General features: G+C 38.4%; 1 protein-coding gene across 5 annotated transcripts in view; it reads right to left on the bottom strand.

Annotated features, from left to right (window-relative positions):
• The window catches only part of thrb (thyroid hormone receptor beta), a 223,259-nt gene that overhangs the window by 151,543 nt on the left and 48,705 nt on the right, over positions 1-23,011 (bottom strand). Inside the window, exon 1 of one of the 5 annotated variants that reach the window (XM_041809838.1) lies at positions 10,918-10,938. The exons of the other annotated variants lie outside the window; for them this stretch is intronic. The gene's annotated coding sequence lies outside the window, so the exon portion shown is untranslated. Of the gene's footprint in view, positions 1-10,917; positions 10,939-23,011 lie in introns of those variants that run through there. 5 annotated transcript variants of the gene reach the window in all.

Raw genomic sequence — 23,011 nt, 5'->3', positions numbered from 1 at the left:
GGAGAAGGTAGAAAAACAAGATGGTGAAAACAAGAGAGAGAAGGAGAGAGAGGAAGAGAGAGCTATTTAGGTGCATTGTAATTTCAGAGAGCAGAGTGAGTCAGCAGAAGAGGAGAGAGCGGATGAGGAAGACGAAGACGAGGCTTTAAAAACAGGGAGGCTATCAGCGAGGGCGACAGATGGTTGGTCTAAAGGAGGGAGAGAGAGAGAGAGAGAGAGAGAGAGAGAGAGAGAGAGAGAGAGAGAAATGAATTAGGCAAACTACAGAGCAGCCTAAACAATATCCAGAGTCCAGAGGGCTCTTTGAAACACGAGGGGGTGGGGGGACGGGGTGATGAAACCTCCTGTGCTCGTTGGCAGCGGGACAAGCTGAGAGGCCGCGCAGCTCAGTGCGCCACAGCCAACGCTTACATAACAGGCCACGGAGCTGAACGCTCCAGTTCCAGCTCTGCTCCAAGGTGAAGGCACATGAGCCACAAGACAGAGGAGGCCAGGCGAAAAAAGAAAAGCTCTGCTCGCTGCTAATGTTAGATAAATGTTCATTACACCCCATAAATCATGAAACTTTCACTGCAGTCTTAGAAATATTCAGAGGTTGTGAAGGAGGTTTATACAACAAGTAAAAAAGTGTTTGACACAGTGGTAAATGTGTACAGCGAAGGTGAAATATTAACTACACAAGAAAAATCCAAAGCTGTTTCCAGTGTGGGGGTAAAGGTCATGGCTTAAAAAACCCTCAACTGAATCCACTGAATGCATGCAATCAAAAGTTTTATGATTTATACACTCACTGCTGCTAATGTCTGCATTAAATTTTGTACACATTTGTCTTGATATGCTTTTATGACATCAAATTTGAGACCTTTACCTTGTTAGAAAAGAAAACGTCAGTACAAAGTTGCTTTTGTTGCACTTAAATAGCTGTAACAGTATTGATACCAGTTTACTGCCACCAAATAGGGATGCACAATATTTGATTTTTGCTTGTATCTGCTATGCTAATATTTACAAATTGGGTTAGCTAATGCTGATGATAATATCTGTAATAAAATATTCTTAAGACCTAAAACTTCAGTCCTTAAAACACACTTTAAAGGTGAAGGGATGAAAACAACAAGAAAAAAAAACAGACTTCAGCAGGCATAGGTCTGTTGGTTCTGCCTAAAACTCCTGACACATATTTGTAAACAGCTGATATTTAGAGCAAATAAAAGCAGCTTTTATTGCTGATATAAGTCCATATTTACAGCTGACATTTGCCCATATTTACAGCCAATATAGGCAGATATATATAGCTGATATTGGGCAAAATTTACAGCTGATATTGGCCAATGTTTACAACTGATATTGGCCAATATTTAGGCCAATAAAAGCAGAAATCTTTTGCTGATATAAGTCGATATTTACAGCTAATATTTGCCCATATTTACAGCCAATATAGGCAGATATTTGTAGCTGACATTGGCCCATATTTACAGCTGATGTTGACCAATATTTAGAGCTGATATTGGCCAATATTTACAGCTGATATTTGCCAATGTTTATAGCTGATATTGGCCAATATTTACAGTCAATATAGGCAGAAAATTATAGCTGAAATTGGCCAATGTTTACAGCTGATATTTGCCAATATTTATAGCTGATATTGGCCAATATTTACAGTCAATATAGGCAGAAAATTATAGCTGAAATTGGCCAATGTTTAGAGCTGATATTGGCCAATATTTACAGCTGATAATGGCCAACATTTACAACTGATATTGCCCATATTTACAGCTGATGGTGGCCAATATTTACAGCTGATATTGGCTATTGTTTACAGCTGATACTGACCAATGTTTAGAGCTGATATTTGCCAATATTTACGGCTTATATTGGCCAATATTTACAGTCAATATAGGCAGACATTTATAGCTGACATTGGCCAATGTTTACAGCTGATATGGGCCAACGTTTACAGCTGATAATGGCCACTGTTTAGAGCTGATATTGGCCAATGTTTACAGCTGATATTGGCCAATGTTTTCAGCTGATATTGGCCAATATTTACAGTCAATATAGGCAGGTATTTATAGCATACATTGGCCAATGTTTACAGCTGATATTGGCCAATGTTTACTGCTGATAATGGCCAACATTTACAGCTGATATTGGCCAATGTTTACAGCTGATATTTGCCCATATTGACAGCCGATATAGGCAGTCATTTATAGCTGACATTGGCCAATGTTTTCAGCTGATATTGGCCAATATTTAGAGCCAATAAAAGCAGCTATATATTGCTGATATAAGTTCATATTTACAGCTGATATTGGTCCATATTTACAGCTGGTATTGGCCAAGATCAAGAGCCAATACAGGGGTTTTCCTGGCTCATATTGAGGCAGTGGTGGTATCACTCTGATCATGTGTACCCTGACCTTTCTAGGGGTGTGCGGGGGCATGCTCCCCTAGGAGAAAATTTTGTACATTTTAAAGGTAATTACATTAATTTAGTAAACTTTGAGAGTGGAATTAAAAGGCTAAATCTACTGAAAATGTTTTTCTTTTCATAAGTTTGTGCTTTAATTTTGAACAGTTTCCTGGTCTGACCTGATAAAGGTTTTAATGATACAAGTGTTGTGCCTGGAAAGCTGTTATTAACATCAAAAAGCTTTTAAGTCTTTCTTCAATGAATGTTTAATTTTATTACTGCAGATATTGTGTTTCAGTTTGTTATTATATCGTTTATTGACTATCTATTATAATAAATTATCTAAAATAATATGTGAATAATATAAGTAATATGTCATGTGATTTCAGGGTTAAGTTCAGAAGGATCAACATTTTGTTTACTTCTCTCTGCTAATATTTTTGATTAATAAAATCAGTGGAACTGAGAAGTTTACTGCAGCTTCTGCCTGGAAGAAATATATAATATCTAACAAAAAAACATACAATCAGTGACCGGCCGGTTCAGCTGTTGCTTCACACCGTTTACCTGACCTCCCCTCTCCTTCTCTCTGCTCTTGTGCGCAACAAGTTTTGATCATGTTTTCAATCTGCTAATTGTCAATACTGATCCATATTTCCTGTTCAGTGATACCTCTGATTGACGCTCAGTCTTAATAATGACACAATGTGGCTTAATCGTTTAAATTAAGGGACATTACCGATGTGTAAACGCACGCTAACCAGCCCGCACACACGTGACAGAAACAGAAGCGCAGAATCGCATGCATAGGACAGCACGCTGTCACATGCCTATTCTACAGCATTAAGTGGAGGGAGAAATGCAGAGATGATAAAGCCCTGTGTTTATCCTTAAAGCTAGAAGTCTCCTCTATTTTGTGTGTCTTTAGCTGACACACACCGAGTGCAGCGGTCCTCTGCCCTCTCCTCAGGGTGTCTGGTGCAGTGTTCATCCGCGCTGTGTTGATCCAAAGACAATCTAGGAAGTTTAGGAAACTCGCAGTTCTTTTTTTCTTCTTTGGCAGTTTTGGCAGCAACTCCTGGGCCCAGCACTGCCCAACTGGGGTAACACCATAATGTTAAAAATACCATCCACCTGCTGTAATGCTTGTCAGAAAATATAGTTTTTCAGGACGTCAGAGCTTTGAGAGCTGGTGGTGGCACCAAATTTGCTGGTGGCAGCCGCCACTTAATTTTATATGCAGGAAAAACCCTGCAATAAAGGGAATATTTACTGCTAATATAGTTGATATTTAATGCTGATATTTACAGCTTTTCAGCCAATATAAACAGATATTTTAAGCTGATAAAAGCAGATATTCACAGCTAAGTTAGGCCCACATTTAAGGCCTGTATAGGCCAATATTTACATCTCATATTTGCCAATACTTAGAGCCAATAAAAGCGGATTTACAAAATTTACAGCCAATATGGACAGATATTTAAAGCTAATAAAAAAGATGTTCACAGCTGATATAGGCCAATGTTTACAACCAATATATGCCAATATGTACATCTGATATTGGCCAATGTTGTGAGCCAATGCAAGGAGATATTTACTGTTGATATGCATTGATATTTACAGCCTAAACAGGCCAAATCTACAGCCAATATACTGTAGACAGATACTTAAAGCTGATAAAAGCAGATATTTAGAACCAGAATAGGCCAATATTTACAGCTGATATTGGCCAATATTTAAAGCCAATAAAAACAGATATTCACAGCTGATATATGTTGATATTTACAGCTGATAAAGGTTGAATTAACAACTAATATAGGCCATATTTACATCTGATGTTGGGCAATATTTAGAGCCAATATTCGAAACTGATATTAACAGCCAATAAAAAAGATAACTCCAACTGATATACGCTGATATTTTGAGCCAATAAAAGGAGATATTTACTGCTGATATTTACTGTATTATAGGCCATTATGGACAAATATTTACAGCTGATATAGGCTGAATTTAAAGCCATATAGGATGATATTTACAGCCTATTTACTTTAGATGAAAATATTCAGATATTTCATATCTGTAAATATGATCATTCAATGTTTAAGCTTAGATCTGCTAGCGATACACGGTACTGGATATCTGCTGACAAACAATGCTGATTTTTACAAACTTATTTTAGCAAATACCCATTCTGATATATTCACACTTTTTAAACTGAAAAGAACACAGAGTGTCTTCTGTGCAAAGACAGGAAGTAAACAGCCCAGTAGCTGTTGTACATTTAGAAATGTTTAGGGCTCACAATCGGCCCCCTTGAGTTTGTGGAGCCCTGGTACACTCAATGTGTGAATATTAGGTTATTTTGGAAGCATAAAGCATCAGCCTATTTGCTGCATTTTTCTGGATAACCAAGCAAGTAGACACATGATACTATTTACGGATTATGTTGTATCACAATCAGGAATTGCCATATTGTCCAGTATAAATGCAATCGTACATAATTTCCAAACCATGCTGCACAAATAAAGACGGCAAATTGACAGTCAAGCTAGTATGACTTTGTCTATACAAGCTAAATGAAAAGCAGCAAAAGAGCAAGAAGGCTTGTGGCTTTTCCTGAGTGGAAGTGAAATTGATTACAAAACAAAAATCCTCTTCACGTACAGTAACTAAACCTCATACAAAATCAACATCTGGATAATTTCCTGGATCCAGTGTGGACTTTAACTAATTACCACTTTTATGTACATGACGTAGGATTCTAAGGAATGGGTTTCCATGGCTGTAGAGTATTTAATGATGGGATATCACCGCTAAGTTCAATCAAAACAACACAACATTAATTCAAACCATGCAGCTGCACACAAAGGCTCATGAAAGCTGCGGAACAATAAAGAATTTGAATGCAGTCTTTATGGCTGAATCCAATTAAAGACAATTATTTCACATTCTTCAAGTCATTCACATCCACCTCTGATACCAAAGCATGTCAGGGCTGTAGCTTTGATAAACATCCAGGAGTGTCAAATGTGTCTAATCTTGTTTATTGTTGTATTTTTTGTCAATACTGGGCAGTTTAAAGATAAAACAGAGAAACACAATGGAAGAGAGAAAGTGGAACAAGATGTAATCAAACCAAGGAGCATACTCTCAGCACTAGCTCATGAATCTTTACAAATTAACTGGACACAGACGTGAATTTTTCCAATTCTCTTTTGTAAGGCTGTACAAATTTTAAACTGATGTTTTAGTTGGAACTGTTCCTGAGAATTCTAAGCCTTTAGGAAAAGGTGCTGTAGCGAAAGACGCCAACACACAGAGACTTCAGTGTTGAAGGCAAAGGAAGTACTCCCAATAAATTACTGCAGTTTAGATTCGGTGCTATCTCACATGAAGCTAAAGGGAACTTCACACCAGTGTTCAAATTCCTTGTCCTGCTGCTGAGACGCTTTAAGGTTTTGCAATAATAAGGCATTCAACTTAACATCTCAGACACTGATAGGCTTCCATCAACGGCCCCATCCAGAGCCAACAAGAAGATAAGACACAAAAAACAAAGATCATCAAACGCTGCAGCTTTTGAACCTTTTTCAAGTTCCATGCTTGTTTTTACATATTGGCTGTATATACTGCTCATCATAAAAGGAGCTCTTATTCATGCATGACAATTATTTATCTGGCACAAAGAAACAGATAAATTCAGATACATGTTGAATATTTTGCTGCTAAAAGCCAAGAGGCAACATCCATGTTTGAAAACTGAAGCTAATGTATTTGCTAACTGCAACTTCAAGTGTCCAAAAGAGGCTATCTGTGGAAGCAGCAGAAGCCACATACACACCTCATGTTAAAATGCTGACTTTTGTCGATTGTGGTCTGAATAGCTAATGTTTTTATGGGTACAAGCTGTGCATCAATTAATTAAGGATATTTTAATGCTTAATTAGTTGCATGACTGATAACTAATGTCTGCCCATTCCACCATTAAGCCAAGATCAGTGAAGGGCTTAAGTGATGGTTGTCCTTCTGGAACTTTGTCCCATCTCCACACAGGATCTGTGAAGCTCAATCAGAGTGACCATTGGGTTCTTGGTCACCTCTCTTACTAAGGCCCTTCTTCTCCAATTACTAAGTTGGGCCTTTTTTGTAGCCTTATCCAGATCTTAATGAGAATAAAAATGATATTTATTTTGCTGTAGCACCAGGCTGCAACATAACAAAATTGAAAAAAAAAAGTGATGAGGGGGAGGGGGGTGGTCTGAATACTTTCTGAATGCACTGTTTCTTGAGTCCCTTTAAACACCAGTAAGGTCCTTTATTTTCAACAGTATAAACTTTTGAACCAGGGAGGGGGGCATATCAACTCCTCCATATTAATTGAAAAAGAGGACAGGAGAAAACAGCTGCAAATCATACTCTACAATAACAAACAAACCCCGGTTTTAATTGGTTAGCTTTTTAAACATGCTTTAAAAAGGTCTGCACTTTTCTTTATGGTTTTATTAAACAAATTCCTCTGAAGTTAAGAACTCTGGTCATTATAAATAAAGACCAAACCCTTTAACTTGTATAAAAGTATAAAAGGGTAGGACTGAGAGCAGCTTTATATTTGGAAGTACCAAACAATTAAGTGATGTTCTATTTGATGAAGGTCTTACCTCTCATTCCAGAACACTTAACTAGCAACTAAAGCTGAAGCTCTTACACAAAAGACTTCCTTTTCTGTGTTTTTCCTTTGTTTTAAAATGGATTCGCTACAAAAAGGAAAGCATGGAGTTTGGCTATGAAATCTAAGAGTTTATTTTCTAGCTTCACTTGCATGCAGATATGTGTTTATTGTGATTAATTTATGGTAAATTGTTTTCAGATGACCGCTGCTTTCTGTATTACATTACTGTCCATGCTTTCAGCCTCTTTTGCTCCTCACATGGACTGTTTTCCTGCAAACAACCAAAACCCATGGAAACACCAGTCAGTTCTACTTAGCATCAAACCCAAACTAGAGCTCATCTGCCACCGAAAACACTGGTCTGCCTGATACGGTGCATTCTTTTAACTCACATGAAAATGATTTTTGTTCAGAGGAAAATCTGTTTCTTCACATTACATAAGAAGCATCCAAATTAGATAACATTTCATTGGCTTCTTCAAATACTTAACTATGGCTTCTGCCACTTATTTCTCACATGTACTCCTGAAAATATCAGGACAGCCTGCATCCGTCCATATATGTGTTCACATGCTTTTCTCCCATCTGATGACCAAACAAAGAAAACCCCGGGCCAAGCATCTTCTCTTAGTTATTTGATCCGAAAACAGCCGAATGTGAAACAGATGTGTCTTTAAATCCTTATACATGATGTAATGCATGCTTTAGAACAAACATGACAAGTTTCAGGACACTTTTTGGACCTATTTTTCTTCTTTTGAACACATCAATTAGTCTAAGTGAATAATAGGAATAAAGGGTTTGTAGTTGTTCATGAGGCCTTAGCTAGCAGCTGTGCAACAGCCTGTAAGGGTAGCTAGAATCCTTCAAGGGTACACTCGCATCAAATAAGAGTATGTTTTCTGCCAAGTCAGGCTCCATCATTAATTATTATTATTATTATATTATTATTTATTACTATGTTGATAGCAGCAGTATGGAAAGGATTAGTACAGAGATAAGACATCTTATTAAAGGGTTTGATACTCTTTTGGAAATAAGATATGGCGGCTCTGCAAAGTTTTGATTTGGGTTTTTTTTTTTGTCTGTTTGTTTGTTTGTTTTTTGCCATTTTGACAAAAAAAATGGATAGCGGACACTGGGAGTCGGTGGTCAACTTCTGCCTGAATGGAAGAGGTAAAAAGTAAAAAATATCCCAGAATACTCCTGCACACTGTCTAACTTGCAACAAAGGTCATCTATTTGCAATGTTTTGTTACTAGACCTTCATAGAAAGGTATTTACTTTAATGTTTCAGTACAAGACCCTCATTAAAGGACATTAATATGCAGAGTTTCAGTACTTAACCTTTCTTAAGCTGATTTATTTGCAAGGTTTCAATGAGACCCTCATCCAAAGTCATTTATGTTCAACGTTCCAGTACAAGACCTTCATTAAAAGTTATTTTTAGCAGTGTTTCAGCACCAAACCCTCAGCAAAAGTCATTAATAACAGTGTTTCAGTCTAAAGCCTTTATTAAAAGTAATTTATTTGCAGTGTTTCAGTACTGGACCCTGTTTAAATTCATTTATTTGCAATGATGCAGTGCAAGACCCTTATCAAAAGTAACTGATGTGCAGTTTTCCGATACTAGAACTTCTTCTAGCCATTTATTTGCAGTGTTTCAATACATTACCTTCATTTTTCATTTATTTGCAGTGTTCAAATACTAGACCTTCTTTTAGTCATTCATTTGAAAAGCTTTGGTTCTATACCATCATAAGAGGTCATTAGTTGAAACATTTCAGGGCTAGACCTTTGTCACTGATTTGCAATCTCTCTGTACTAGACCATTAGAAAAGGCATTTAGTTGCAAACCTTGGTTTCAGATCTTTTCAGATGTTTGGTATTTGGCCTTCATGAAAAGTCATTAATTATAATAGCCTTGGTACTGGACCCCTATTAAAAATCATTAGTTTGGAAAACTTGGTTCTAGACCTTCATCAAAAATAACTTGTTTGCAATGTTTTGGTCCTAGACTTTTATCAAAAGTCAAATGTTTGCACTGTTTTTACTTGACCTTCATCAAAAAACAATATTTTATACTGTTTCGGTCCTGGACCTTCAGCAAAAGTAATGTCTTACAAGCCATTCATTAGTCAACCTTCATCAAAGTAATTTATTTGTAATGCTTCAGTTCTACACCTTGATCAAAAGCCATTTGTTACACTGTTTTACAGCTTGAACCTTCATAAAAGTCATTCATTTGTAAAGATTATGGTTCTAGACCGGGGTAATTCAATTACAAATTCAACTGGGCCAAATTTTAAAATCAAGAAATGTAGCCGGGCCAGACATGTTTGCCCCCCCAAGAAAGCAGCTGGTAATGTCAAATTTTGAACTAATACAGATCAATTTGATGAAAAATATGCACTTTTTATTCATTGTCTTCCTTTAAAATTTGGCAACATGACAAAAGCGCATTAAAAAGTGCATAAAAACACAACGACAGAACTGTATTTGAACATAACCTGAGGTAGTCGTATTGACTTGAATGAAAATAAAATAAATAGAAAAAAAAAAAAAGATTTTTGTAAATAATAATTTTGGTTACATATTACCCAGGCATATCTCAAAGTGCATCAAAAAAAAATTTTTCACAGGTTCAGCTACAGTTGAAAGGACATGTTTTTTTTTTGTTTAGTCGACTTGACTTATTGATTGATTAATCAGTTTTTTTAACTCGGTATGTTGGGGATACTTTCGTGGGAATATATGAAAACTTGTAAAATGGGTTGCCCTCTGCATCTCTGGCATGACCACAGGCTGGGCCACTTGGGGGGTGGGACCGTAATCCCGCTGAGCAGTCTAACCAAGCCTTAATCACAGCTTGACTAATCAGCATTTTTATTCGGTATCTTGGGGCTACTTCCATGGGAATGTATGAAGACTTGCGAAATGGGTTGCCCTCTGCATTTCTGGCATGACCACAGGCTGGGCCACTTGGGGGTTGGAAGTCGTTTATCTGCAACGTCATGGTAATAGGGCTTTCTTTCTAAGATGGCACTCTGTAGAAGTTTAACCTGAGCTTGTCTATTCATCAGTTAATACACGAACTTGAACAACAACTTCCTTTCATTTCAAAGATTAAAAAAAACTGTCCATGAGTCTTTGACATCTTTTAAAAGCGATGAATTCATAAATTCTTTCATGGTGCTTGGTTATAAGGACCGTAGTCCTGCTAAGTGGCCTAACCAAGCCTTAACCACAGCTTGACTTATCAGTGCATGTAAACGTGCTGCATGTAGTCTTGGTGAATGTCAGCTAAAGCCCGTAAAAATAAAGTGATTTCATTCTTCCTTCATGCTTGCTAGTCTTACCAAGTTTTCTTCTACTTTAAAGCCTTTTAAAGCTGACAGTGCTGACAACTTTAGTATTTACTGTATAAGAATGTGAACACGACAACCAGCGCAATGGGTGAAATAAAACACAAAACAGATGTTTAGATATGCATGAACAACATCCAAAAAATTTGCGGCCGGGAAGGGAATCTCCAGGAAAAGTCGACTGGTGTGTAAGTATAGCCCTCCACTGTTCCCATGCCAGCCCATGCAATGTTCTCCCAAAATGATGATCATGTGACTATCTACCCAAACTCACCCCATCATTCAGAGCGCAGCACAGCCAGAGGCAGAAAAGCGAAGATGAAGGCTTTTACAGCTCCTCTCCCTCCATCTCCATGAATAATTCAACCCCATCCAAGCCTGAGAGCATTTTTCAACTTTCCCTGAAGCATGAAAACACAGCACAGCTCCACACAGACTGCCAGGGGGTTCATAAGCCCCTCATACCTTACATAAATCCACTCGCGATTAGAACGGGATCACATCAGGCCACACAGCTCGAGCTTTCTTGGAGCGAACAGGTAGTGAGCCTTAACCCACACATAGCTCTGCGTGGTTTGTTTCTCACAAATCATGAAATGATTCACAGAATCTGGGTCAAGAAGCACAACTTAAAATCAATACTGACGAAAAAAAGAGTAAAGACAAATTTATACACACGGGCAGAGTTATACGATCTTCTCTACTGATCCAAAATTTGTGTGAGTGTGTTTTTGAAGAATTTCAAAATGCTGCCAACACATCTTTCTACCTTTGGGGTTTTTTATGTGCTAGTTTCATCATCAATTGAACCTTTTTTATTCCCAGTGCAAAGACTAATGAACTTTTGCCCCCAGTTTTTTTTTGGCATATTCCTTCAAATAACCTTGCATGCTGTGAATTTCTTTCACAGTGTAACCTTTACTTCTATACTCATGTTCTGCTAGTCAAGAAAGAAATTAAAGGTTGTATTAGACCTTGTAGCTGTCTTTCAGTTTGCAGGACAGGGTAAAAAACTAATAACAATGTGTTATAGTTAGGATTACTGGTGTTAACACATCAAGCAGGGTACACAGTACCAGACAATTGTGCTGATTTTGAACCTCATTCCACCTTTCGACCAAAGTCAGCAAAGGCACAAGCCTAACCACATTATAGCTTTTCTACTCTAAAGCCTCATATGGCTGCATGAGATTTGTAGTGTCTTGGGTAGTTGTGTTGAGAATAATCATTTCTACAGTGCATCCTGACGTGGAACTAGATGACTCCGAATAGATGCAGAAGCTGCATATTTTGCCGCCTCAGTTCAAACTAATGTAAATACTCAAATACTAGCCTGTTTCCCTCCAAACAGGGTTGTTTTTAATGCATTTCAACAATAGTCTATTTAAAATGGCAGGGCCCTTCCTGTCTTGGCGATAGTCACATGTGACACTATTAAACCAATCAACTTCTGTGTTGCGAAGATGCTGCCGCGTCAACCAGGAAATACTCTTCAGTCAGCAGAATGCAGTCTGCTGAAGAAAACACAGAGATACAGGGCCAATTAGGGAGAAGGACAGTGAATAAAAGATGTTTTATTCAAGGATGGATAAACTGTTTTATGTCTGTTGTCCCCATCAACACGTCTGGTATGTTTCAGTACCGTCACGATGGTTAAATGTGCCAATGTCAAACATTAACACATAAGTGGAGTAAATGTACCATAAGATGACATGGAAAATAAATAGAACTAGCGCCCCTTATGATCACTTCAACAGCATCCTGACAAGGGATGAGTTTCGAAATCATCCACCCCTGTCACTCCAAAGAAAAGGCATGAAATACATCATGTGAAGTTACACCTGTTTCCTTTACCTATATGTACTGTTGGCATCTTATTTCAGAATCATTTGCCGAGACAAAGCGAGACATCTTTTATTCAACTACCAACTTTTAAAACCCTTTTCCTCTTAAAAGTATCGATTGAGGCACCATTTAGGCACAGAACCTAAAAGTATTCATTTAGGACCAATGGCCTGACTTTCATTTTGGTTTGCATGTTAACAATAAGGGCTTTCACAGCACCTGCATGAACGCTGTGTCTTGTGTGCCTGACATGCATGTCTCACATGCAGTGGTGGACTGGCCACCAGGAGCACTGGGACATTTCCCAGTGGCCTGGGCGCCGAACTGGCCCGCTCAGCGATTGCTGAGAGTCGGGATCAAAGGCCCGGATCAGGTCGTGCATGATTTTTTTAATAAACAATCATGGTATCTGCCTCAATGAAGCTCACACAGATTCGGCAGCAACGTAGGGCACAAACACACCCCTACTCTCTTTTTCTGAGGCTCTCTGCTGCAGAGTGCTGGTAGATACACACCAAGTAGCGCCCCCGCCCCCCCTTCCTCCTGCACACGTAGTTCTACTGTAATGCCCCTCAATAAGCAGACGGTGCAATGTTAGTTAGTTTTGCTGCAGCTTTATTTCGCAGAAGTACACAGGCTACTATGGCCGTAGCCGCCACCAAAACAACAAACATTACTTGCCGTGACTTCCTAGAACCTTGCTCGTCTGTCATCATGCGGCAAACCCTCGCGTCTTTCTAACTGCTATGTTCACTGACACTCGGAAAATCTTAGAACTCCGCCAACAGTCCCACTCTGAACTGGCTACATTTTTTTAACACTAACACTGGACAGTGAACCTTCCATAAACAGTCCATTACACAACATTGAAAAATGGAGCGAGATCGAGAGGAAAGGTGGAGCAGAAAGGGAGAGGCTCAAAAAATTAAAAGCACTGGCTACAGATGCAGCGAAGTGCTTTAAAATTACTATTGCTGGGCCGTTAATGGCGTTAACGTGCTACGTTAATGCGAGACTCTTATCGCGCAATAAGAAAATTATTGCACGTTAATCTATTCACTAAAGGGGCTTACAGACACACCGCCGAGCACATGTAGTAGGCTACCAACACGCCTCCAGTCATTTCCAATGGGAGGAGGGTGGAGGTTTGGGTCTGCTGTGAGCAGACTTAAACCTGACTTATACTTCTGCGCTGCATCCATGGCGTAGGTACGCCGTCGATGCGATATTTAGGAGAATGTGGGCTGTGTCGCTAATGAAGAAGGCTTTAGACAGCTGCATAAGGAGTGTGTTAGTCCTCACTTGTTGGGTCATTAAAGAAATAGCAGCGCTGTTTAATGTAGATCTAAAGCAAAAGGTAATTTTTACAAATGCAAGTGGGCCTCTAGTAAAGTGAAACCAGAATATTTTATAAAATATATGAAAAACTAACCTGACACACCAGATGGATGTGTTTCACACGCCCATCTGGGAAAGCTTCAATAAGAAACGTTTGAAAAAAGGCAGAGGCTTTGAAAAATCCTTGGAGTATGATTGGGTGAACACTCTGTCTGTCACATCTCTGAGGGCCAATCAGTGCAACAAAGCACATGACGTAGCCGCTAGCAAGCTGCGCGTGCGTAGCTACTGAGGAGTAACGCGAAACATGGTGACTATAGACGTGTCAGTACTAGACTTTTGTCGTTTTTGAAAAGAAAACAACTCACTGCTTTTCTTTGTTCTTCTTTTAACGAAGAAATGTCATCAAGTTCTGATAAAACTGGCACTTATGCAGCATCCACACTAATCTCTTCCTCCATAACTGCACCAGCTCTTGCTGCTGCTGCTTGTTTACGTCACGACTCTGCTGTGCCTGAAAGTACTGCCCCTTGGAGCTGATTGGTCCTGTCACTTTCTAACCGGGCCCAAACGGTTCAGATGGGAGCTTTGCAAGATGGATTCGCCAGTGAAAAACATGAAAACGGGCATACCCATCTGCTTTGTGAGGTTAATGAAAAACAACAGTAAGAGAGAACAGAGAGGACCATGTCATGTTTGAAATGTTAAATACAACTGTATTTACCTTTATTAATAGCTTAGGGATTATAAATAGACTTATTTATATTTTATTGTGAGGCTGTGGGAAACACCCAGCCCTAATAAGTTTGAAGTCTGTTTTTTGACTACTCTGATAAGGGCCACAAGCCAAAATACATCCGTCTGATAAAGCTGTTCTCCAAACTCCAACTAGTAGTGAAACTTTCTGTTGCCTTACCAGTAGAATATGTCTCAGTCTCTTCCGACTCTTTCCCGGCTTAGTGCAGCTATGCAATTAATCAAGTTTGAGACTTGTTTTTGGTAAAACTTATGCCCTTTGTATGACAGACATGACTGTGTGTTGCAGAATGGACACGGGTGGCAGCTACATGCAGCAAAACATGCAGCCAAGCCAAAGCAGGAGGACGTTTAGCACTGTGAGGTGGTGATATCAATGGCTGTCAGGCTTTTACTTCAATACACTTCAATCTGATGTCTTATTTTTGCTTGATGATGTTCCTAATGATCTTTGGTTGTTTGTTTTTAATGGCGTAAAACATCGTGGGTTGTTCTGTGTAAGACCATGACTCTAAAAATAAACTTGCCTTGCCTTGCAGATTCAGGTGCCTCACTGCTTTACAGCAAGGAAAGAAACTATAGAAATAACAAGATGAAATCCACTGGAAGAATGAAATCTCAGTGATGAGACATGCATGGCTGCATGCTAGAAAATAGTTTTCTCTTTTTGAGCAGGCTCAACAGTTCTCATGTGGGAGCACATTAATGGTAACATTATGAAGCAAATATTAGATTGGAGCTCTGAAATTTTACCCAAGTATAATCTCAGTAAATTTGATTGCAGACTCTGCTTATCCGACGTCAATATTCAGCCCACACACAAAAACCTGAAGGATCAAATTCTAAATCACACGAGGTCCTTTGGTTACTGTGTTCTTGTGCAAATAAAGCCTGAAACTAGAGCAAATATGATTCAAACCAGGAGCTAACCAAACACAGAATGCACGATTAGGCGATTAAATCTGACCAACTTCACCAAAGTCAGCTTTACAGACACATTTAGCTTCTAAAAAGACAGGAATTTAGGTTTGAACAGCACAAAAAAGCAAAGAAGTAAAGGTACACTTGGATTCAACAAATCTTCATGCAGCCACATAGTTCATAATAATGAATAAAGGAATATCCCAGCTTACCTGTAAGAGTGTCAGTGGTTGATCATCACGATCCAGTCACATGAAAGAGAAGAGAGAGAGAGCAGCTTATTTAAGAGCAGTGAGGATCACTATTCCAGAAACTCAATTTCCCAATATGTGTCATCAGCCTTACAATGGAGACTTTGAAGGACAAAACATTAAACAAACATTTTGAGAGGGAAATGTTGTGTAGAATTTTAAAATTAGACCAGAATTCACAGAAAACTACACTACATGATACGATGGCACAGAACTTCAGAGAGCACAGTGACCTTTCTGGTTACACAAAGTGGGACAGCAATGTTTACTTTGAGAAATGTGACGTGTTTTGTGAAATGTTTATTTTCAAGGCTGGCATGTTTTTAGAATTGTTTGTTGCATCTGTAGTTTTCCAGGTGTCCTTTAATTTATTTGCATTTGCTGAAATGCAATGTTTTGTACTGTCACAGGTGTTACTGGACAGAAGGGGTGTCCACAACTGAGGATTGGTCAGTTATTGCCGGAAGACCTTTTGCATCTGACATCACAGTCTGCTCCATCCAGCCCTGCCCCTGCTTGGACGGCAAAAGGCACGCATTACTAATTGGAAGCTGATGCTGAATGTACATAACCTGGCACGCCATATGGATTTGTTTCACACACCTATTTGGAAAAAACATATCATACACTGCGTTTGGGAAAGGGCAGAGGCTTTGAAAAAATCTCGGAGGGTGACTGGATGAAAGTTCGGTCTGTCACATCTTTACAGGCCAATCAAAACAACAAAACACGTGATGTAGCCACTACCGAGGAGTAAACTCCTTACAGAACTTATTAACGTGAACCATGGCGACTCTAGACATGTCAGTACACGACTTTTGTCATTTTTGAAAAGAAAACAACTCAATTTCTGCACCAGCATCTTGTTGCTGCTCCTGAAAGTACTGCCTCGTCACTGATTGGTCCTGCCACTTTCTAACCAGGCCCAAACAGTTCAGACGGGAGCTTTGCAAGATGGGTTTGCCAGTGAGAAACACGGAAACGGGCAAATCCATCTGCTTTGCAAGGTTAGAATGCACATGTTTGTTGACAAATTTCCCATAGTAATCTGTGTAGTGCACAATTTGTGCAAGGAAAGTTAAGAAAGCTATAAATGTCAGAATTACAGGCCTACTAATCATTTTATAAATTGTTAAAGTACATTTCCAACAGCGACATCTCAATTGGAACAAAAGACCCGAATGGGCGTATTTAACCCAAATGCTAATGCTAGCAAATTACAGTATTATGGTTTAAAATGTCACTCTGTTTAGTGATTTTGCAACGGAATTAGATCAATCTTCATTCAAAGCAGAACAGAATTGTCATCAGTGTCTTTGTGAGGAGAAAGACAAGGCAAAAAGAAAACAAACTTTCCAGTCATTTTAAAGCATTGGTTTATATTATTTGTGTAAGTCAGTGGCCTGTTAAAGCTATTTGATGTAGGGGCGTAGATGGCCTCGTGGTTAAGGCGCAGCTCACATTCAAGTCCTGCCAGTGGCTCCTCTAAAACTGCCCAAAAATATATCTTAATAAAAAAACTATTTGACATAGCAGACTCGTCACCACTAAGTTTGGTATTTAGTTTTTTTCAAATAATTTTACTTTTACTTTATTTACTTTTCATATTATTTCAACAGCTCTGTAACATCTGTGTTTTGTTTTTAACAAAGGGAAAGAAAAGTGGCAGAATAACTGATTATTAGAAGAATAATCTATTTTATGCAGTCCTAGTTATCTTTAACATCCACTTCCCTTGGTAGCTACCATAAAGTCTGTACGTAAGAGCTCTTAGTAACTAAATATTGGCATCCAAACGAGAGTGGTGGGTCACGAAAAAGGGCTTGGGTGTTTCTTGAGCGTGATCTCAGACCTCCAAAATATATTTAGTTAATCCTTGGATTTTTTTGTACAAAGTCTGAAGAAAGCATTCAAAACTACCGCATTCCCAAGCAATGTATGAAGATGAGGCTCAGTGAAAGTAACCCTCTACCTATGACCTCCAAAAAATGAATTCACCCTTCAGACAGTGTGGACTTCAGTGCAAACCTTGAAGAAATTCCCTTAAAGTGCATTTGAGATACCACGTCCACAAGAATAGTCAGGACAGACAGCTTAAAAACAAAAACTTCTGGTTTTGGTTATTACTGTCACAGATGGTAAACATTCAGTGCAGTTCTACTGCACAGGACCCTTGGATAGTATTTTACCTTACAAGGATAAGAAAACAATAAAAGAGACGAGACATCCAAATTCTTGAAAATCTTGAACCACAGCAGATGCCAGAAAATTCAACCCAGCATTCCACAGTGGGAAGGTCCTGGTTTGAGCATGCTGGCTGACTGGAGCAGAGCCATCATAAATGATGTTAATTACACCTTTACTTTTGAACAAAAAGTCACATTGCCCGCTGTGAAAAAGTCACAGTACAGACACTTCACCTGTTACAGTAATTAAAAGAAATTACAGGCTGCAACAAAAAAATCCTCCCAAGCACTTCTCAGTTGGAAAATATTAACATAGGTGTGTAATGAAAGATTTAGTATTGGCTGCAATGGCTCTTAAGTTTCTCTGCTTGGACTCATCTCCAAGTTGCAGAGTTGACAGCCTGACTTGTGGGTCTGTGAAGCTTTACTGAGAAAAACTTAAGGGTCTGGCATCTTCTTACAGATATATACTGACAGATTCTGCAAAAAAAAAAAATCCTTACAAGGTCACTTAAATACAACTACAGCTAGTTTCTTTTTTACAGAACTTTTCAAAAATGGATTGAGCTTTTACCAGGTGACACAAAATCAGCAAACAGTACAATTTTTTAAAAGCTTTTCCGTGCTCCAATGTGCTTCCTTTGTTCTAAAAACAATCATTTTAAAAAGGCACTTTTGCAAGACATCAGTTTCCCTTTGACTAGGGTACAAAGCTGTGATAAATTATTTGCACCCTGCTTGATTTTTTTTATTTTTTGGCATATTTGTAACACTTAAATGTTTTAGATTATCAAACATATCTTAATATAAGGCAAACCCCACCAAAAAAGCAGTATTTAAATGATGATTTCATTTATTAGGGAAAAAAAAACATCTAAACCTACATGGCCCTAAATGAAAAAGTAAACTTTTGTTAGATTATGGATTGACTGTTAACCCCATTTTTTGGAAAGCTGATTTCAATTTTACTAGCTACCCCCAGGCCCGATTACCTCCAAACCTGTTGAAGTAGGCTAAGAAATCTCAAACAGCAACACATCATGCCCCCATCTAAAGAAATCCAAGAACAGATAAGAAACAAAGTCACTGACATCCATCAGTCCTGGAAGGGTTACAAAGCCATTTCTATGGCTTTGTAACTCCAGCCAACCACAGTGAGAGGCGTTATCTACAAATGGGGAAAACTTGGAACAGTGGTGAACCTTCCCAGGAGTGGTCGACCTACCAAAAATACTCCAAGAATGCATCAAGGACTCATCCAGGAGGTCACAAAAGACCCCAGAACAACATCTAAAGACCTGCAGGCATCGCTTGACTCAGTTAAGGTTAGTGCTTATGATTCAACAACAAGGAAGACACTGGGCAAAAATGGCAAAGAAAACTTTTAAGTTTTTTTTTTTTTTTAACTTTTTTTTGATGATCTGAAATATTTATGTGTGATAAATATGCAAAAAATTAAAAAAAATAATAAAAAATCAGGGTGAAGGAAGGGTGCAAATACTTTTTCATAGCACTGTAAATGCATAACATCAAATCTACTGGTGCAAACAAAGTAACCTGAACCAAAATCTGCTTCCACTGTTGTACAATTTCAGCACAGTTAATCCTCCATTTATCATGTGTCCAAACCTTCAGCTATTTCAGTCTGCTCTCTACAGCAGATGCATTGGCAGGCCTGAAAGCCTTTATACGAGGCCGATAATGAGTAATCACAGTTAAAAGCCCGACAGTGAAAAGTAACAGTGTTGTTGAGACGAAGGCTAGAGGAGGATTAGGCCACCAGAAGAAGATTAGAGGTGGTGTAGGCTACTTAATGAAATAAGCTAATCACTGCCCAGTCATCAGGGCATACTGGGCACTCTTCACAGCGATACATTACTCTGTCTTCACATCGTTGTCTCCGTCTGGAGGACAGATATTACAATCTTTTGGCTTGTAAACACTGCTCTGTATGTCAGTGCACTGAGCGATGTGCTGCTGAGTATAATTAATGTTTTCATCAATGGAGGCTGGTGGCTGTAAAGACAGTGATAAAATGAATGAAGAGGCTTTGAAAAACCATCTTACTTTAAAAGGTCTTTATCTGCAGGAATCCTTCCTGACATGTTATGGGACACTTTGAAAAATAATCTAAGCACAAAGGCCTGCAGAAATACCACAAATACCCTCAAACAAAGTCATCCTAGAGTTGTAATGGCAACAGAGAAACAACTGTAACTTTCTTCTAAATCTTGAAAACTGGCCAGGATATATGTAGCAAAAAACAAGTGTTGACATTTTCCAGTTTAAGAAGAGGTTTATCGTTGATAAAAAATAATTTCACCAAATATAATTTAGACAAAGGGAAACACTGAAATAACTTATTCTCTATTTTAAAACAAAGGGACAAATGCAATTACCTTAATTCATTTGCTTTTCCACTATTTAAACACACAGTATGTATAATTTGCCATCAAAGGATCTTTTTTAAAACAGTAACAGAAATGACAAGTAAAACTATGCTGCGAGCCATGTTCCACCAATGGAGAAAACTAAGAATAGTGGTGAATCTTCCTAGAAGTGGCCGCCCTACCAAAATTACTCCAAGAGCACATCAAGGACTCATTCAGGAGGTCACAAAATAACTCAGAAAAACATCTAAAGACCTGCAGGGCAGGGTTCATGATCCAATAATAAGAAAGAGACTGGGCAAAAATGGCATCCATGGGAGCGTTCAAATGCCAAAACCACTGCAGCCCACCTTCAGTGTTTGCTTTTTGTTTTGAACTGAGGACATAAAAACTACACTGGATTTACTGAACAGTAAACCAACATTTTGGTTTCATGGATGAATTTCACATAATAAGGGAGAAAGGCTGTTTAAAGTGCACGTCTTGGTTAAAGCTGCTACCAATCCCAGAATGTTTTTTTAACAGCTTGCGATGCAAACTAAACAGGCCACTTTTAACAGCTCATCATTTATTGAACAGACTACGCAATGAAAAAACAAGTTATTTATGAAGGTGGGAGCTTCATGGAATGTCAACCTGGCTCAGAAATGTCTAATTTTTATGATCAATTTAACGTGAGACTTTGGACTACAATCAGTGTATGAAAGGAGTCCAGATTTAGCAGATTTTTTCTTCTCTGTTTAGCTGCAGAGCCTGTATCAGACACCACTCGTACTACTTCAGCCATGGGTAGATAACAAAGGGAGGTGTGTTTCTATCTGTTAACAATCGTTTGGTGATTGTATATTATAAAAAATGCAAATATAGTTGGCATAAAAGGCGGAAGGCCCACCCTGGTGTAGTCTTAGCCTGAAATATGGGCTAAGATAGGGCTGATAGCAACTGCTTGTTTATGGCTAAATTGTTGAGGACAAAACATTTGATTGGTGTTTGATGAGCTCATTGATGTTTCGATCGATGTTAATGGATCACTACGCCCCAGGGGCCATGATGTTACAGGACTCTGGGGTTAAGCTTAGGCACAAGCAAGGTCACAAGCAAGGTCTCTAATGGGCTGGTAGTGAAATCAAGCTTTGTGGGCCCAGAGTCCTGGCTGATGTGAGGTGGATGTACATAGGGACCAATGACATTACATACTCCAAATTCAAATCAGGTTACCCTTCAGTCAAAGTGGACATTTGTGCGAAGGTTTAGGAAAATCTCTTTAAGTGTTATTGAGATATCAGGGTCGGAAGAATGACCCTGATGGATGAATGGAAGGACCCTGGCCATTGTCAGCAAAAAAGCATAGAAAATGTGTCTGATTCTTGTTGTATTGAAGGAATTATGTGGACTGCATTGCTTTAAGTGTATAGAGCCAACTTTTGACTAACTGTGGGAATTTATCCTGAATAAAAGCTGCAATATAATATAAATATCACATTTAAGTAGCTGATAAAACAGTCTCAGGTATGCTGAGGGCAAAAAAACATAGGCCTTTAAAGCACACCTACTTTATAAGAGGTTTTTATGATTTTTTTTGTTTCTTCTAACTTTCTCTATCTAACAGTCTTTTGCTTTTTGACTTACTGAGATGAAGTTAAACCCAGAGGCTAAAGTTCAGTACAGCAGAAAAAGGCCAAACAACAGTGGAAAAACAAAAGGTCAACCATATAAGACAAATCTGCAGCTTAACTTTAAAATCAGTGTGCCAGCCTGCACCCCGCCTGTGTTTTATATTGGAATCAAACACACAAACCTCCAGCGTGCCATGCTATTATTTGTGTGTTGTTGAGAGTGAGTTGTTCCTGGAAGAGCAGCACAGTTTGCTCTCTGCTCTGAACTTTACATTTGTATGCTGCACAGCCACCTCAGTGATCAGCAGCAGTGGTTTCCAATCCACGGGGGTTCCTCTTTGAGAAATGTCAAAGAACTTTTTCTTTTCAACACAAACACAACACACATTAGTTCCAGGCTGTTTCGCCAAAATCACATTAAAAACGGTCATCGTGGTCGGCTTCGTGAAAGTTTGAGAGTGGCGCTGAACTTTAAACATGAGGGAGGACGGAGTCACACTTTAATCTTTAGCAAAAGTTTATTTGGTTTAACTCCTGTGGCTGCACTCATACACACTATACAAGGCCAGGCACAATGTCAGATCAATAAATCAGACTGTATGAACACGGTACCAGGAGTAAATATTATAAAAAATACAAACAAAATGTCCTGAAAGTATTTCACTGGTACAGTGGGGCACATTAAAGAGGAAAGGCTTAAATAATTTGAAAAAAAAAAAAAAAGATAATTTCACAAGTTTAATCTTGTCAAACATCAGCAAAATTTAAGTTCTACATTTAGGAGATAAACAACATTAATTTGATAGCATAAATCTGTGATTTTGGGAGATTATATCAGAAAAACAGCCTGCAAGAAATGTGAAATGTTGATCATGCTGTGAAAATTCTTCATTTTGTGTCTTTTGTGAAATTAATCTTGTTTTCTCAGCATTATATTTGGTAATTCACAGCTTCAATCACAACAAATAATATCTGTAGTCTTGTAAATGTAAAACTTTTGGTTTATTAATCCAGGACTCTAATCTTTGTTTAAAACTCTAAACCCATTACTTTACAACTATAATCTTTAAAATTTGAATCTTGTTTAACCATAACTTTAATCTCGTTTACAAGTTTACAATTTCAATTAATTTTCAATCACAATTTTGTAAAATATTTCTGGTTTTGATTAATTTCAACTGATAATTTTAATCCTGTGACTTTGATCTTGTAAATTTCTAGTTATAATCTCATTAAGAGCACATTTCATCTCAGTTATATA

This window comes from Cheilinus undulatus, linkage group 16 (genome assembly GCF_018320785.1).
Source record: "Cheilinus undulatus linkage group 16, ASM1832078v1, whole genome shotgun sequence".
In the NCBI taxonomy this organism is placed as follows: domain Eukaryota; kingdom Metazoa; phylum Chordata; class Actinopteri; order Labriformes; family Labridae; genus Cheilinus; species Cheilinus undulatus.
The sequence above is the reverse complement of the archived record's forward strand: the minus strand, read 5'-3'. Positions and strand labels throughout refer to the sequence as shown.